Source organism: Arachis hypogaea, chromosome 10 (assembly GCF_003086295.3).
Source record: "Arachis hypogaea cultivar Tifrunner chromosome 10, arahy.Tifrunner.gnm2.J5K5, whole genome shotgun sequence".
NCBI classification, from domain to species: Eukaryota; Viridiplantae; Streptophyta; class Magnoliopsida; order Fabales; family Fabaceae; genus Arachis; species Arachis hypogaea.
This window is the reverse complement of record NC_092045.1, coordinates 61,332,874-61,352,435: the sequence shown is the minus strand read 5'-3', so window position 1 is coordinate 61,352,435 and position 19,562 is coordinate 61,332,874. Positions and strand designations below refer to the sequence as shown.

The 19,562-nt window shown below is 41.5% G+C and overlaps 1 non-coding gene across 1 annotated transcript; it reads right to left on the bottom strand.

Moving 5' to 3' along the window:
* Positions 1–107, bottom strand: LOC112719192 (small nucleolar RNA R71). The gene has a single exon (XR_003161504.1). It is a non-coding gene; the product is annotated as a small nucleolar RNA R71 (small nucleolar RNA).
* Between the last annotated feature and the right edge of the window lie 19,455 nt (positions 108–19,562).

The window sequence follows — 19,562 nt, the reverse complement described above, 5'->3', positions numbered from 1 at the left end:
AAGCTGAGAAGAGAGATCTCTTGCATTGTGCAACGAGATGGGAAAACTTTGTATGAAAATTGGGAGAGATTTAAGAAGTTGTTGGAAGCTTTCCCGCACCACCGGATAGATGAGTTGGTTTTGATAAGTTATTTCTGTCAAGGAATGCACCACCAAGATAAGCTTCTCTTGGATGCCACATTGACCAAAAACAAGACCGCAGCAGAAGCATGGGAAGTTATATCGGACTTAGCGGATTCTACTCAACACTCTAGGGCTAGAAGTCCACAACCAAAAGCTGTGAGTGAGGTTTCTCCCTCCGGAGATGCTATTTTGACTAAGACCCTTGGTGAGATGACAATTTTGATGAGGCAAATCACCAAAGGGCAACAAATCCCTTAAGCTTTGATAAATGCCCCACCTTAACCTCCTAGGACCGAAGGACCAGCAAGGATATATGGTGTTTGTTCTTGTACTACTCACTATACCGATGAGTGCCCTCAAATTCAAGAGGACACTACATTGGTGGTTGCTAACCACTACCCACAAAGACCCAATTACACCCAAGGACCCTACCCACATGGAGGTTATCAAGGCCAAGGGTGGAGGGATAACTCAAACCAAAGGTGGAACCAAGCTTCCCAAGCTCAACCCAACCAAAATGCTCAAATCTACTACCATCAACACCCCCAAGGTCAACTACAATACCAACAACAATACCAACAACCCCCTAACCTCCATCTCAAGTGAAGTATCAATGATGAGCGGATAATTTATACGCTTTCTGGCATTGTTTTTAGTATGTTTTTAGTACATTTTAGTTAGTTTTTAGTATGTTTTTATTAGTTTTTATTTAAAATTCACTTTTCTGGGCTTTACTATGAGTTTTTGTGTTTTTCTGTGATTTCAGGTAATTTCTGGCTGAAATTGAGGGACCTGAGCAAAGTGGATTTTCTGGAGCTACAGAAGTCCAATTGGCATGCTCTCAATTGCTTTAGGTGGCCCAAACCGGCGTTGCAAATCAGCTTCAGAATTCCCGGCGTTTAACGCCAGAACTGGCACAAAAATTGGAGTTAAACGCCCAAACTGGCACAAAAGCTGGCGTTTAACTCCAGAAAAAGTCTCTACACATGAAAGCTTCAATGCTCAGCCCAAGCACACACCAAGTGGACCCCGGAAGTGGATTTTTACGTCATTTACTCATTTCTGTATACCCTAGGTTACTAGTTCACTATTAACATGACCTTTTGGTATTGTATCTCTACCTCATGACACTTTACACGTTTCTCATTGTATCTTCTACGGCATGAGTCTCTAAACCCCATGGTTGGGGGTGAGGAGCTCTGCTGTGTCTTGATGGATTAATGCAATTACTACTGTTTTTCATTCAATCATGCTTGCTTCCATTCTAAGATATCACTTGTTCCTAAACCTGATGAATGTGATGATCCGTGACACTCATCATCATTCTCAACTATGAACGTGTACCTGACAACCACCTCCGTTCTACCTTAGATTGAGTAGATATCTCTTGGATTCCTTAATCAAAATCTTCGTGGTATAAGCTAGAATTGATGGCGGCATTTGATGATTGGATTTTTGATGGTATAGAATTTTACAAATGAATTCTCGTTGCAAGTATAGTTTCTAAACCAACAATAATCCTTTCATACAAAAGATTGTTTGTCACAAGTAATAAACCCCTAATTTTATAAACCGAAGTATTCAAACCTCAGGTCGTTCTCTCTAGGAATTGTAATGAAGTGTCTTGTTATTGGTTGTGAGTTATTTTGGGGTTTTTGAGATTATAGACAAGAATTATAAATGGCAAAGGAAATAAACTAACAACTAACAAAGCTCTTGGCAAGATATGAGAACTAGAAGTCCTATCCTAGTTATCCTCCTCAATTGTGGTAACAAATTGTCCATTGCTCCCACTTAATTAACCTCTAATCATGGAGGAAAGACAAGTGGATGAATCAATTTGATTCCTCAAGTCCTAATCAACTCCTAAAGGAATGACTAGCTTTAGAGGCATTCAAATCAATTAGCAATCTCCAATTATCAATCAACAAAGGAATTAGATAACGCAAGAGTCACTAATCACTCTACCTAAGCCAAGAGGAACAAAATCTACACTAAAATCCAACCAAGAATTTCATCAAATACTTGGAAGACACAAAAGAAAAGCAAAGCAAATTGACAACAAGAATAGAATCTAACAACAATTATTGAAAAGAATTATCAACAACAATTCAAGGAAATCACAATTATCATGAATTACCTCAAATTGCATTATTTAAAGAAAACAAAGGAACAACAACCTACCCAAAACAAAATGAGGAATTACAAGAATTAAAGTTCATAATTAGAAAGAGGAAGAGGAGAAGATTAAGACTTGATAAAAGAAATGTGAATTAAAGCATGAATTAAACCTAGATCTAATAAGAGAGATTAACCTAAACCTAAGCCTAATTCTAGAGAGAAGTGAGAGATTCTCTCTCTAAAACTAATTAATCCTAATCCTAATGATGCTAAATGAAGATTGATTGCCTTCCCCTTCTATCCTTGGTCCTTTTAGTGCATTTTGGTGCCAAAGTTGGTTCAGAAACTCCCCAAGATCGCCAGGCACGTGATGCTTTAATGAAGTCATGTGCGGACTTCAACGCGTGCACGCACGGTACGCGTGCGCGTCCCTGGCCGATTCTGCAATGTGTGCGCGAGCGCCTTGTGCGCGTGCGCGTGCTTGGCTGATTTCATTTCTTTGACTTTTTATGCTTTTCTCCACTTGTATGCTTCCTTCCTTGCTCTCTTTGATCCATGCCTAGCCTATTTCAATCCTGGAATTACTAGCAAACACATCAAGGCATCTTATGAGATCAAAAAGGAATTAGAATTCATCAAAATAAGGCTTAAAAAGCATGTTTTTACACTTAAGCACAAATACAGGAGAGATTACAAAACCATGCTAATTCATAGGCTAAATGCGAGAAAAGGTCATCAAAATACTTTAAATTCAATACAAGATAAACCCCAAAATGGGGTTTATCAACCTCCCCACACTTAAACCAAGCATGTCCTCATTCTTAAACCAAGAATGAAGTAAGGGTATGGCGTTTATTCAATGGAAACTAACTAAATGCAATCTCCCTATATGCAACTATCTAAATGAATGCAATTGCTTGGTCAAAATAAATCAATTCTCAAGAAGCATATATGTACAACGGCTAAGGTCTAGCAAGTCTAATCCACAATTGAATTGAGTTATTAAATATTTTTAAAAACTTGCGTGAGAAGAGATGATCATAGGTGGAAACATGTAATTGAGCATCAAACCCTCACCGGATGTATTTGCACTCTATTCGCTCAAGTGTTTGGGGTCGATTCTCTCAATTCTCCCCTAATCATGCTTTCCAAGATTTGTTCTTCTTCTAACAATCAACATATATTTCATGCATGCATACATCTATCATGAGGTCTTTTCCTTAGGTTGTAATGGGGTTAGGATCAAGCAAGGATGCATATATGGTCAAGTGAGCTTCAAGTTTGAATCTTTGATAAGCTTAGACTTCCCACCTAACCTATGACATCCTATACAATTTAAGTTCTAACCTAACTACCCATTCTACTCACTTTTTCATATACCCATGCATTTTCTTTTTTTCATTTCACAACGCATATGCATTGATCTTATTGAGCTTCGCTTTAGGGCATTTTGTCTCTTTTTTATTATTTTTCTTCTTTTTTCTTTCTTTTTCTATTTTTTTCTTTTCCATATTATTTTTCTTTTCTTTTTCTTTTGTTTTTTCTCATTTTTTTTATTTCTATATACAAGAACCTCAATGCATAAGGTTTTACATTTGATCAATACATGAGTATGTACCCAATTCCTAATATTTTCAATAACAATACAAAATACACCCCTTTTATTCACCCAATGTCCCAAGGTTCCCACACTTGAATGATACTCACACACACTAGCCTAAGCTAATCAAAGATCCAAATAAGGAACAATTATTGTTTTTCACTTAAAGGCTTGTAATGTGCTAAAATAAGAACAAGTGGGTTAAGCGTAGGCTCAAATTAGCTAACAATGGAAGATGAAAGGTAGGGCTATTTGGATAAGTAAGCTAGTGAAATGATGGCCTCAATCATACAAATGCATGAATACACAAAATAATGGACATAAAGAATCAAACAAATCAAAGATTACAATCATAGAAAGAGAATAATGCACACAAGAAGGAAAATAAGTGGTTATAAGATGTAACCACACCATTAGGCTCGAATCTCGCAAGCTTGTGTTCTTAGCTCAAAATTCATGTTCCACAATATATATGATTCAAGCAAGTTCTATGAAAAGTTTTCACTCAAATCAATTGGTGCCCTATAGATAATTTTCTCAAAAAATTTTATTATTTTGACTAAGCTTACTGTGTATACATATGCAAAAATAAGAAAATGCAAGTAAAAACCATAAAATCCTAGAATGAAATGCAAAAGTGTTGGGATTAGAAATTTGTCACCCAAAATCGCCGACCGGTCGGACGACCTCCCCACACTTAAAAGTTTGCACCATCCTCGGTGCACTTAAAGATGAGCAAGGGGGTATGGCAAATCTCCAGATTGCTGCGTGTTCTTTCTTTTGCTTCCATGTTTGCTTCTGGTGCATTGTTCATGAAAAACAAAAATATAACACCATAAGATGAGAAAACAAAAGCAAGGAAGCATATATTGTTGGAATGAGGTAATTCACTAGAATGAGGTGAGTGAATTAGTGTGACATTAGTGACAAATAAGTGTGTGAATTCTAAATTGTGCGGTTTAGAACACACATTAGCATAAAAGTTATGTCACAAAAGAAGCATGCACTTCACTTATCCTAGTGTGCTTGAGATGCTTTAAGTAAGCTTGTAAGGTAAAACAAGCATTAGAGAAGCATGGAAGCATTCAAGTCAAACATATATGGATGCATAGAATCAAGAAATACAATGTATTAAGGTAAATGCACAATATTGACAAACCCCATTTTGAGGGTTTATCTTGTGCTAATTTCAAAGGGTTTATCAATGATTTCACACATTTTCTGCATGAAAATATAAGGATTTGCATTCTTTTCCTAGTTTTGCCTCATAAAGGAAAACATGCTTATTTTGCACTAAATTAGACACATTTCTAATCTCTCCTTGATGCCATTCGATACCGTGACTCGTGTGCTAAGTGGTTTCAGGACATAGACTAGGAATGGACAGGAAAAGATAGGGAAGAAGGGTGCAAAAGGAAGGAAGCATGAAAATTGAGCATTGGAGATTTCCGCATGGGCGCGTGCGCGCACATGGCGCGCCCGCGCGGATGAAAGCAATGTGAAGCCGAAGCTAAGAGCCAAGCCACGAGCCGACTAGCGTAGCGGCTAAGCCAGAATCTTCATGGACGCGTACGCGTACACTCCGCTTCCGCGCATACTCCAGAGCCGCATCAAGGGCGCGCACGCGTACCTTGCGCGTGCGCGCTGATGTTCGAAAATGATTTTTTTAAAAGTCACGTGACTTAGGCGTGGAGTTGGTTGGAGATCCCAACTTTTGAGGAGTTCTTTGGCGGGAAAAGACTTAAGAGGACCAAAGGGGCAAAGGTTGAGGACACTTAGTTCATTTTTTAGTTTTTGAGATATTTTTGAGTTAGTTACATTGTTAGAGAGAGAAGCTCCAACTTCTCTCTAGGATTCACCAACTTCTCTCAAGCTTTACTAGGGTTCTCTCTCATCAAAGTTCTGAATTTTTGCCCAATTTTTGGTGAGATCCATTGCACTTTCATTTCACTTTGCTCATGTAATAGATTTTCCCTTCCAAATTCAAGTTGTAATTGTTGACATTCCTTGGATCTAGGATTCAATTCTATGGTTTTTGGATTCATTTGATATCTTGAGATTTTGATTCTCATTGTTGTTCCTTGATACTTGTTGCTAATTTCTTGTGTTGCAATAGTTCTAATTTTACTTTTCTCTTCATTTCACCATGACTTTCCTTCTTGCTCATTACATGTTTGATAAAATGTCAATACTAGCTATGGAGTAGAATTTTTGTACTTGGCATAGGGTTTGGTCATTGGAATGAATTGAATAGTTATATCAAGGGTTGATTTGGAGTTAGAGCTTGCCAATTGCCTTGGAGTACACTAAAACTAGATTCCCATGAGGTGAAGCTAGAACTTGTGACTCAAGTTAATTGTTTTCATTTGACTTTCCTCTATACTTAGGGGATGACTAAATGAAGTAAGTCCTAATTGTTGTCAACCTTGAGTAAACTATAATGATAAAGATTTCTAATGCCAACCCTAAGTCAAGTCCTTTTGATAATTGATTGTTTGTTTCTCATTACTTGCTAAATTCTTCCAAGAACTCCACAAGGCTTACTAAGACAATAAGATGCATACTTTGGCAATTCCAAGGGAGAACGACTCGGGAGATTTATACTCTCGGATATAGATTGTAGTTTTGTTTGATGATGGATTTCGCGTTGGTTTAGACTATACTACGATTGATCACTTGATAAAATCTACACCAACAAAAATTCATTTGTCAAAATGGCGCCGTTGCCGGGGAATTTGCTTTGTGTGCCATGTTATTGTTTGGATTAAGCATGTATAGATGTACATAGTTGCATTCCATTGTGAATAATTCAAGTGACTAACCCCTCATTCATTACAATGAATTCCATTTTCCCTTCATTGCATGACGCGTTCACAACCAAATCCGAGCTTAGTCCCTTTTGATCCGGAAATAGAACGAACTTTGCTTCATATTAGACAAGCTCGGAGGCGGCTTGAGTTTGGAAAAGGGGAAGAGGCTTTCACTACCTCAACCACCTTACTATAAGTGAACATTGAACCGTCACTCAAAGAAGGCATTAATTCTACTCCCACCAATCTCACTAACGAATCTTCTTTTGTTTTAGGTACTAATACCATGGACGCTCCGAGGAGAGTTACCATCAAGGAAGCGGGTGCACCGGATTATGTCCTTCAACCCCTTCACGTAACTCACCCCAACTTGAATGCTAACTTTGAATTGAAGACCGCTTTGATCAACCTCCTACCTAAGTTTCATGGGCTTCCCGCACAAGACCCTATTCGACATCTCAAGGACTTCCATCGCATATGTTCAACTACTAGACGGGAAGGGTCCGATGAAGTTGCTATATGGTTGTTTGCTTTCCCTTTCTCTCTTGAGGACAAGGCTAAAGAATGGTTCTACACCCTCTCTAGTGAAGTTACCTCCGATTGGGACTTACTTAGAAGGGGATTCTTGGATAAATTCCTACCTCCGGAAAAGATGGATAGGCTAAGGAAGGAAATGTCTTGTATTGTGCAAGGTGAAACGGAACCACTCTATGAGTATTGGGAACGGTTTCGCAAACTACTAGATGCATGCCCCAATCACATGCTTGACACTCAAGTATTGCTTGGATACATATGTCAAGGGATGCGAGAGCAAGATAGAACCCTCTTGGACACTTCTAGCAACGGTTCTTTGTCCAAATATAAAACTGCGGATGAGGCATGGCAACTTATTATTGACTTGGCCGAATCCAATCAACATATGAGGCGAAGAGTCAACCGTCCAAGGACCGTGAATGAAGTATCAACTAGTAGTGAAACCACCGCTCTAACTCAATCCTTGAATGAGATGACATCCATCTTGAAGCAACTCCAATTGAACCAACAACAACCACAACCTCAATCATACCAACAACAACACCCTCCACCACCTCAACAACATAACCAACAATTGGTTCCTCAAAGAGTATGTGGCATTTGCTCTTGCTACTCTCACTACACGGATGAGTGCCCAAGCCTTCAAGAAGACAATACCTTGGCGGCTACCCACAATTTCTATGATCGCCCCAACCAAGGATACTACCAAGGCGGTAATCCTAACCAAGGATACTCTTATCAAGGAGGAGGAAGCCACAACCAAGGAAGTGGACACAATAACCAAAATTGGAGAGACAACCATCAACAAGGGAATAGGGACAACAACAACAATGGAGGAGGTCAAAGATGGGGTAACAATTCACAAACCTTTTCACAAAACCGACCATACAACTCACAAAGCCAATCATACAACCAACAAAACCCACAAAGAAACTACCAAACATACCAACCACCACATCAAAGACCACCACCCAACCAATCACAAGCTCCTCAACTCACATACGCAACCACTCCCTCCAACCAAGATGAAACACTCCGAACCATTATCCAAGGCCAAAAGGAACTACAAAACACACTTGCTTCCGGTCTCACCGGTCTCACCTCTACACTACAAGCTCTTCTTGCACGCATGGATACACCATCAACTTCCACTCCTCAACCCCCAATCCAAAGTGTCATTCCTTCTCAACCTCAACCAAATCCAAAGGGGAGCATCAATGCCATCACCCTTAGATCCGGTACGCAACTAAAAGGGAAGGAAGCAAAGGATTCAAGCCCTATCACAACCGCTCAAGAAGAGGAGAGAGTAAATATAGAAGAAGTAGTGGAAGAGGAAGCACCACAAGCCATAGTTGAGGATGAGGTCCAACCAACAAGAGAGACAACCAAGGCCAAAAGAACCTTGGAAGAGGAAGTTGCTCAACCACTTCCATTCCCAACACTTGCAAAGAAAGCTAAAAAGCGCATAGAACTTGACCCCAAAATGGTGGAAGTATTCAAGAAAGTTGAAGTAACCATCCCCCTCTTTGATGCTATCCATCAAGTTCCTAGATATGCTAAATTCCTCAAAGACTTATGCATACATAAGGATAGAATTCTTGAATTGGAAACCATTCCATTGGGGAGCTCTATTTCCGCTTTAATGGGAACACTACCCGAGAAGTGTGATGATCCGGGTCCTTGTATGGTTACTTGCACAATCAATGGAGTTCACTTTAAAGATTGCATGTGTGACCTTGGAGCATGTGTTAGCATCATGCCACTATCCGTTTACCGGTTATTGAACTTGCCACAACTAAAAAGATCAACGGCAAGATTTGTCCTAGCGGATAAAAGCATAATAACCGTAGCGGGTGTTGCGGAAGATGTATTGGTGAACATAAAAGGGTTGATATTCCCCATTGACTTCTATGTCCTTGAAATGCCATCAAGCGAAACCGAGAGAGCATCGTCTATCCTACTTGGAAGACCATTCTTGAGAACTTCTAGATTTAAACTTGATGCTTACTCGGGGAATTACTCATTTGAAATAGATGGGAGAATTGTAAGCTTTAGCCTAGAGGAAGCAATGAGGCATCCACCGGAGAACCATTCTTTATTCCGGTGTGACCCAATTGACAACATAGTGGCCGAAGTGCATCTAGCAAAGTTAGATGAGAAGCATATGGGTGAAGAAGCAAATGAAAAGTCAAGCGAACTAAACACCACACATTATGCAACTCATCCGGAAACTCAAACTTCCAAGAAAAACAAAAAGTTGGAATTGAAGCCACTACCACCTCACTTAAGGTACTCATACCTTGATGAAGCCCAAGAGCTACCCGTGATAATTGCCCAAGAGCTAACCCCTCAACAAGAAGAGAAATTGCTGAATGTCTTGAGAAAAAACAAAAGGGCAATTGGGTGGAGTTTGGCGGATCTAGTGGGAATAAGCCCCAAAGTATGCGAGCACCGCATATTCCTTGAAGAAGGAGCAAGACCGGTCCGGCAACCTCAAAGGAGACTCAATCCTACCATCCTTGAGGTAGTAAAGAAAGAAGTCACTAAGCTACTTGAAGCGGACATCATCTATCCTATCTCGGATAGTGAATGGGTAAGCCCGGTCCAAGTAGTGCCCAAAAAGTCCGGAGTGACAACAATCAAAAATGAAAGTGGTGAACTCATAGCAACAAGAGTGCAAAATTCTTGGAGAGTATGCATAGATTACCGGAGATTGAATGCGGCCACAAGAAAGGATCATTTTCCACTACCATTTATTGATCAAATGCTTGATCGATTAGCCGGTAAATCATATTATTGTTTTCTTGATGGCTACTCCGGATACTTCCAAATTCACATTGCTCTAGAAGACCAAGAAAAAAACACATTTACTTGTCCCTTTGGGACGTATGCTTACAAGCGTATGCCATTTGGCCTATGCAATGCACCGACAACGTTCCAAAGATGCATGATGAGCTTATTTGCGGATTTTCTAGAGCAATCAATGGAAGTTTTCATGGATGATTTTAGTGTGTATGGTGATTCATTTGAGCATTGTCTAGGTAACCTTGAAAAAGTCTTGGAGAGATGCACCAAAACAAACCTTGTTTTAAATTTTGAAAAATGTCATTTCATGGTCAAACAAGGCATTGTTTTGGGACACATAGTATCAAAGGAAGGCATCTCCGTAGATCCGGCAAAGATAAATGTCATATCTAGTTTACCTTACCCCTCCTCCGAGAGGGAAGTCCGTTCTTTTCTTAGACATGCAGGATTCTACCGGAGATTCATCAAAGACTTTAGCAAGGTGGCTCTACCCCTCTCTCGATTACTCCAAAAAGACGTCGAATTTGAGCTAAGCAAAGAATGTATGGAAGCATATGACAAACTCAAAGTAGCATTGACACAAGCTCCTATAGTGCGAGGCCCCAATTGGACTCAACCTTTTGAAATCATGTGTGATGCTTCAAACTATGCGATTGGAGCCGCGTTAGCACAACGCGAGGGTAAGATTCCCTATGTCATAGCTTATGCTTCCAAAACATTAGATGGAGCCCAATCCAACTACACTACTACCGAAAAGGAATTACTAGCTACTGTTTTTGCTTTGGACAAGTTCCGAGCTTATCTTCTTGGTTCCAAGGTAGTAGTGTACTCGGATCATGCGGCACTAAAGTACTTGTTGGCCAAAAAGGAATCAAAACCGAGATTAATTCGTTGGGTGCTTTTGTTACAAGAATTTGATTTGGAAATCAAAGATAGGAGTGGTTCCCAAAATCTAGTGGCGGACCATTTAAGCCGCCTTGAACACACAAAGGGCGACACCACTCCCATCAATGACTCCTTTCCTTTAGATACCTTGCACGCAATCTCGGAAGTGGTTCCTTGGTATGCCCCGATAGCAAACTATTTGGTTTCACACACTTTCCCTCCCAATCTTGACAAAAACAAAAGGGATAAGCTGAAAAGCGAATCCAAATACTATATTTGGGATGACCCCTATTTGTGGAGGTGTGGAGCGGACCAAATAGTGCGACGGTGCATACCCCAAACCGAATTCCAAGCAATCTTGGACGCTTGCCATGCTTCCGAAGGAGGTGGTCACTATGGGCCCCAAAGAACGGCAAGAAAGGTCCTTGATTGCGGATTTTGGTGGCCAACCCTTCTCAAAGATGCTTCCCTCTATTGCAAATCTTGCCCCCAATGTATGAGGTTTGGAGATATTTCCAAGAAGGACGAAATCCCCCAACAAAACATGCTTTTTTGTGAAATTTTTGATGTATGGGGAATCGACTTCATGGGACCATTCCCAAACTCCAATGGCTTTCTCTACATCTTGTTAGCCGTCGATTATGTGTCAAAATGGGTGGAGGCAATCCCCACCCGAACGGATGACGCTAATGTGGTGTATTCTTTTGTGAGGAATAATATCATTTGCCGTTTTGGTGCCCCAAGAGCAATCATAAGTGACCAAGGATCACACTTTTGCAACAAAAAAATAGACGGCCTCATGAGAAAATATGGCATCATCCACAAAGTCGCCACGGCTTACCATCCTCAAACAAACGGCCAAGCCGAAGTCTCTAACCGAAAAATCAAGCACGTCTTAGAGAGAGTTGTGAAGCCGAATAGGAAAGATTGGAGCACTAAACTCTCCGATGCACTGTGGGCTTATCGAACGGCTTACAAGACACCGATCGGCATGAGCCCCTTCCGGCTTGTATATGGTAAAGCATGCCACTTACCGGTGGAGATTGAACACAAAGCATATTGGGCCGTAAAGGAGTGTAATATGAACTTAGGTGGGGCCGGCATAGAAAGAAAGCTTCAATTGGCGGAATTGGAATGCTTGAGACAAGAAGCCTACGACAATGCTAGACTTTACAAGGAAAAGTTGAAAGCCATCCATGACAAAAACATTAGAAGAAAGGAGTTCCAACCCGGTGACTTAGTACTTCTCTACAATTCAAGGTTGAGACTACTACCCGGAAAGCTAAGATCAAGGTGGGATGGACCTTACCAAGTGGAGAAAGTAGAACCTTATGGGGTCTACCACCTGCGCCACCCATCAAGCCTGGATATCTTCAAGGTAAACGGTCACCGTCTCAAATTGTATCATGGTGAGCAAAGAAAGAACTCCAAGGAGATCGAAGTGTTCCTCTTGAAGGATGCAAATCTTGAACAAGCACAATGAGCCACTGAAAGTCCAACTTAAGGACGTTAAACAAAAGTGCTAGGTGGGAGACACCCCACCATGGTATGATCTTCCTTTGAACTTTGTACATAGACACTTGACTTCATGTTTGTTAGTTAGATTTTATTGTCAATTTCCCATCATTTGTTCAATTCACTGCTGATTTGCCAAGTCAAAGGCCCTGTTATAGTGCTTAGGCAGCTGTGTGGAAAGGGGAAGTTGTAATGTCAAAAGTGGTATAAACACATGCACAATTAAGAAAAGTAACTCCTTTGCGCGTGCACGCGCCTGGCGCGTACGCGTCCCTAAAGCATTCAATGGTCACCCACGCGAACGCGCACCGTGCGCGGACGCGTGGATCGCATATAACAGCCCTCCATACATTTACCCGAGAGTTGCGCCACACCATGCCAGGACCATGCCTAAAGCACAAGAATCTCGCGCGCCCGCGCACATGGCGCGTCCGCGCACTTGGGCAAAGTCTGTCGGTCGACGCGCAAGCGTAGTGCGCGCGTCCGCGCCGATTGCCCTGCTGCAATCCTGGTACATGTTCCAGAGAGTTAGGCCGCTCTCAGGCCTCTACCAAGCCACAAGCCTAAAACCTTGGCCGCGTGCGCGCGCTGGACGCGCACGCGCCCATACACTGCGAGCACAATATGCGCGCGCGCGCCATAGCCGCGTACGCGCCCTTTGCTCCTGCACTCGTCTCTGGGCCATTTCACAGAGAGTTGAGCCCCCTCTAGGCCCCTCTCATGCCTGGGGCGCAACCACGTTGACGCGTGCGCGCACTGGACGCGCACGTGCCAATAGTCCTGCAGCAACTTCTGGTACATATACCAGAGAGTTGTGCCAACCCTGTGCCTCCCTTGTGCCTCCAGCCCAAACACATGGGCGCGCCAGCGCAAGGCGCGCGCGCGCGTCCCTCTCCACCACGCCTCGCTGCGCGAGCGCGCACTGTGCGCGCACGCGCGGATGCTCGGCGCCAAAACAAAAAGAGGCACACTCACCCCTTCACTTTCACTTCACATTTTCCCCCTCCTCATACCTTCTACTACACCTCCAACTTCAAAGAGGGGCACACTCTCTTTTCACCTCCATCCCCTCTTCTACACTACTTTCTACCACTCACTACCTTCTCTACTACTCCCCCTAAACCCACACCACAAGCTCCTCTCTCATTCTCTTCATCTCACAAGGTACCATCCTAAGCTACCATTTCTTGTGTTGTTATTCCTTTAGTTTCACTTTCATTTAGTATCCTCTTTCTTCTTTTCTTTTAGTTACTTCTTTAGGATGTTTTTGTTCTTGTCTTCTTTTCTTCCCCCCTCTCATTCATACTAACTCTTCATGGGCATTTAGGTCTTTATTTCACTTGCATTTGTAGATGAGTTGTGTTGTTTGCTTTTCTTACACTCACTGTGTACTATAATCATTAGTAGTGGATTGTGACTTACTACATTGCTTTCACCATCTTCAAATCACACACTACAACTGAATGCACACCAAGTGTTCGATGAAAGGCATACTTGACTTTTGCACCAACTTTGACTAAATTGCCTCTCATCTTCTCACTTTATGCGCATCCCCATTTTCTTAACTTGCTTTCCTTGTGTGGCCCTTAAGGGTATATGCTTCTCATGCTCCCTACTTGCATGCATAAATCACCCTTACACCATATGAAAATGATTTGCCTTGCTCTTTTCATGTTATCTTAGTCACATGTTGCAGCTGTCATGTGACAACGATACCCATATTCTATGGCTTAACTTTTCATCGCATTAACACATTTACTTTCACCTACTTGGATTTTGATGTTTTCCCTTCTTTACTCTCATAGGATGGTTATCAAGAAGAACAAAGGGAAATCTCCCAAGAAGCCAACTCCCAACAAAGCGCACCAAGAGCAAACGGCCAAGCCACTCTTGAAGAAGGCTAAGGGCCCCATTGATGTTCTCGAGAAGGATAACCCTCCTAAGGATTCAAACAAGTTCCCCAATCGCTACTGCGAACTTGTTTACGCAAGAATGATCGAGAGGAACTATCATCCGGAACCACTCCTAGTCCTACCGGCTCACCTTCATCCGATTGTGATGCCACATATTGAGCAACGACAATGGAGGTTCCTATTGCGGAAACCACAGGAGGCTAACCTTTCATGGGTAGTAGAATTCTACTCCAACTTCCACTCCCCCCTTCTCACATCAATCTTTGTGCGCCGAAAGCAAGTGTCGGTCACAGTGAAAACTATCCAAGAAGTCCTTGGGATTGAACAATCAACGGATGCATATGACGCCTATGAGGAAGTCTTGGCTACATGCAATGACCGCGCATTCGATTGGAGCGCAATCCTCCGTGTCATTGCTCTACCCGACGCCTATTGGATTCGGGGGACTATCAAGCAAAGACCAAAAGGTTTAGATGTCCGCCACCTCACTCAAGAAGCCACGGCATGGGCCCAAATTCTAGCTCACTATGTGCTCCCAAGTACACATGGGTCCTCCATTACCGCCGAGTTGGCCCTATTGATTTGGTGCATCTTAACCGAGAAACCGGTCAACGTTTCGCATGTCATCCGCCAATCCATGGGGCGCATTCATGCCAAGGGAAATCTACCGTTCCCCGGTTTGGTGACGGAATTGGTTGCAAAAGCCGGCGTCAACCGAGAGGCTAAAGATAGGAGAGCATCAATTCCGGTCGATGGTGATATAATTCCGACCAAGAGATGCCTCAAGCCTCCGGAAGCTACCAAGGACAGCGGATTAACCACACCAACTCACAAAGCTACCACCTCATCTACATCACAAAAATCGGCCGCCCAACGCCTTGAGGACCTTCACAAGAAACTGGACCGTTATGAACGGCGTAACCAACGCCGATATGCTTATGTGAAGAAGCTCCTAAGCGTAGTCACACCACCTATGGAGGAACCCGATATCTCAACATCCACCGCAACTTCAAGCGGAGAGAGCGATAACATTGGAGATATGGGACAGTCGGCACTCGATCAACCACTGCGCCTTACCTACAGCACGGAGGACCGTGCTAAGTTTTAAGTGTGGGGAGGTCGACCGACCGATCTCCGTAGGTAAAAGCTGAATAAATTAGGATAGGTTGCATGAGTAGGTTTTAGTTGACACCATCTGCATGATAAATTTACTTGGTTGGAACAATGAATTCTTTCTTAAAGAAACCAACACCTTGGGGGCAATCATGGGGCACTGCAAAATTTTAAATGCTTTGATGCCAAATTGCATGAAGAATTATATTTTGGAACATAGTTTTGAGCTAAGAACACAAGCAAGTGAGATTTGAGCCCAATGGTGTGGTTACATCTTATAACCACTTATTTTCCTTCTTGTGTGCATTATTCTCCTTCTATGATTGTAATCTTCGCTTTGTTTCACTCTTTATGTCCATTATTTTGTGTAGTCATGCATTTATGTGATTGAGGCCATCGTTTCATTAGCCCACTTACCCAAATAGCCTACCTTTCGTCTTCCATTGTTAACCAATTTGAGACTACGATTAACCCACTTGTTCTTTAATTTAGCACATTACAAGCCGTAAAGCGCAAAACAATGGAAGTCCTTAATTTGGATATTTGATTGGCTTAGGCTAGTGTATGTGAGTATCATTCAAGTGTGGGAATTTTGGGACATTGGGGGGGACAAAAGGGTAGTTTTGCTTTGTTATTGGAAATAGTAAGGGATTGGGTACATACTCATGTATTAATCAAATATAAAACCTTATGCATTGAGGTTCTCATATATAGAAAGAAAGAAAAAAAAATGAGAAAAACAAAAGAAAAGGAAAAGAAGAATAATATGAAAAAAAGAAAAAAAAAAGAGAAAAGCAATAAAAAGGGGACAAAATGCCCCAAAGCAAAGTGAAGCTCAATAAAGATCAATGCATAAGTGTATGAAATTAAAAAGGAATGCATGAGTATGTGAAAAAAAAGTGAGGAATGGGTAGTTAGATTAGCACTTAATTGTATAGGTCATTATGTAGGTTAGGTGGGAAGGTTTAAGTTCATCAAAGATCCAAGTTTTAAGCCGACTAGCCATATATGATCCTACCTTGACCCTAACCCCATTACAACCTAAGGAGAAGACCTCATGATAGATGTATGCATGCATGAAATACATGTTGATTGTTAGAAGAAGAACAAATCTTAGAAAGCATGATTAGGGGAGAATTGAGAGAGTCAACCCTAAACACTTGAGCGACTAGAGTGCAAATACTTCCGGTAAGGGTTCGACGCTCAATCCTTTGATTCCCGGCTCTCGCGAGCATTCCTCATGCAAGGTTGCATAAATTGCATTTGATGCTTAGAATTTGGCAAGATCTATGCATTGACCACCATTGTACCCCATGAGCTTACACATGTCCTAAGGAAGCCGACTTGTTCCCAACCAAGTAGATAACGGCATTAGTTGTAGTTGCATGCATATAAGTAGGTTGCATTTCATGAGTCCTATGCGTTTGTGACCCTCGGTCTTCTATGTTTCTTTGCATTTTCCTAAGCATGAGGACATGCTAGAATCTAAGTGTGGGGAGGTTGACAAACCCCATTTTGAGGGTTTATCTTGTGCTAATTTCAAAGGGTTTATCAATGATTTCACACATTTTCTGTATGAAAATATAAGGATTTGCATTCTTTTCCTAGTTTTGCCTCATAAAGGAAAACATGCTTATTTTGCACTAAATTAGACACATTTCTAATCTCTCCTTGATGCCATTCGATACCGTGACTCGTGTGCTAAGTGGTTTCAGGACATAGACTAGGAATGGACAGGAAAAGATAGGGAAGAAGGGTGCAAAAGGAAGGAAGCATGAAAATTGAGCATTGGAGATTTCCGCATGGGCGCGTGCGCGCACATGGCGCGCCCGCGCGGATGAAAGCAATGTGAAGCCGAAGCTAAGAGCCAAGCCACGAGCCGACTAGCGTAGCGGCTAAGCCAGAATCTTCATGGACGCGTACGCGTACACTCCGCTTCCGCGCATACTCCAGAGCCGCATCAAGGGCGCGCACGCGTACCTTGCGCGTGCACGCCGATGTTCGAAAATGATTTTTTTAAAAGTCACGTGACTTAGGCGTGGAGTTGGTTGGAGATCCCAACTTTTGAGGAGTGCTTTGGCGGGAAAAGACTTAAGAGGACCAAAGGGGCAAAGGTTGAGGACACTTAGTTCATTTTTTAGTTTTTGAGATATTTTTGAGTTAGTTACATTGTTAGAGAGAGAAGCTCCAACTTCTCTCTAGGATTCACCAACTTCTCTCAAGCTTTACTAGGGTTCTCTCTCATCAAAGTTCTGAATTTTTGCCCAATTTTTGGTGAGATCCATTGCACTTTCATTTCACTTTTCTCATGTAATAGATTTTCCCTTCCAAATTCAAGTTGTAATTGTTGACATTCCTTGGATCTAGGATTCAATTCTATGGTTTTTGGATTCATTTGATATCTTGAGATTTTGATTCTCATTGTTGTTCCTTGATACTTGTTGCTAATTTCTTGTGTTGCAATAGTTCTAATTTTACTTTTCTCTTCATTTCACCATGACTTTCCTTCTTGCTCATTACATGTTTGATAAAATGTCAATACTAGCTATGGAGTAGAATTTTTGTACTTGGCATAGGGTTTGGTCATTGGAATGAATTGAATAGTTATATCAAGGGTTGATTTGGAGTTAGAGCTTGCCAATTGCCTTGGAGTACACTAAAACTAGATTCCCATGAGGTGAAGCTAGAACCTGTGACTCAAGTTAATTGTTTTCATTTGACTTTCCTCTATACTTAGGGGATGACTAAATGAAGTAAGTCCTAATTGTTGTCAACCTTGAGTAAACTATAATGATAAAGATTTCTAATGCCAACCCTAAGTCAAGTCCTTTTGATAATTGATTGTTTGTTTCTCATTACTTGCTAAATTCTTCCAAGAACTCCACAAGGCTTACTAAGACAATAAGATGCATACTTTGGCAATTCCAAGGGAGAACGACTCGGGAGATTTATACTCTCGGATATAGATTGTAGTTTTGTTTGATGATGGATTTCGCGTTGGTTTAGACTATACTACGATTGATCACTTGATAAAATCTACACCAACAAAAATTCATTTGTCAAACATCCATCAAGAAATTGCCCACTCAAAGAGAGAGTTCAAATCACATGGTGGCTAGCTACAACATGCAATTCAAAAGAGTTACAATCTCAAAGGCAATTCTCATCACTTGGTATTTTTCGAAAGGTAAGCATGAAGAACTTAAAACCAAGTAACAAAATATAACCTCAACAATAGAATCCAACAAAGATTGTAAACATAATGATGTGAAGATAACATCCCTTTTCAGTACTCAACAGCAATTAATGGTAAACAAGAATAACAATCCAACACTTACAATGAAAAAGAAAAAAATGAAATGAAAACTAACTAAAACTAACTAATCGACTAACTAACTAACTAATTAGCTAACTAAATAACTAATAACTAACTAAAATAAATGGTTATCGATGGTGTTTGGAATTGTTGGATGAGAGGTAGGAGGAGGGAAGAAGAAAGGAGAAGGAAAGAAATAGAAAGAGGAGAAGAAACGAAATGTGGTGAAGGAAGGAAATCTGCGTATACGCACGCATGGTGCACGAGCACGGATGGTGGTGTAATGGACACGATGCGTACGCGTACAGAGTGCGTCCGTGTCGATGGCTTATTCTGAGAGTGGCGCGTACGCGTCACGTGCGCGAGCGCGCAAATAGGTTTGTGCCAAAGGCACAATGTTGGCGCAGCACAGGCACAACTCTCTGGAAAAATGCATGGAGGGTGGAACTTCTCAATCCACACGTACACCCGCATGGCGCGCTCGCGTGGATGGTCCAAAACACTTGATGCACACGTACGCGTGTACTGCGCGCACGCGTGGATGGTGCTCTGTTTTTCAAAAAAAAATTTTCCTATGTTTTTTTGCACCAATCCAAGCATTCTAAACCTTCAAACAGCTACCAAAACACCATAAAACCTTATTTAACATACTAAACTACCAATTAAACTCAACTAACTAAACAAAACATGAAATTAAACTAATTCTACCAATTTGTACAAAAGAGAAAATGAAAGGATTTTACCATGGTGGGGTGTCTCCCACCTAGCACTTTTGTTTATTGTCCTTAAGTTGGACTTATGGGGAGCTCCTCATCAAAGTGGCTTGT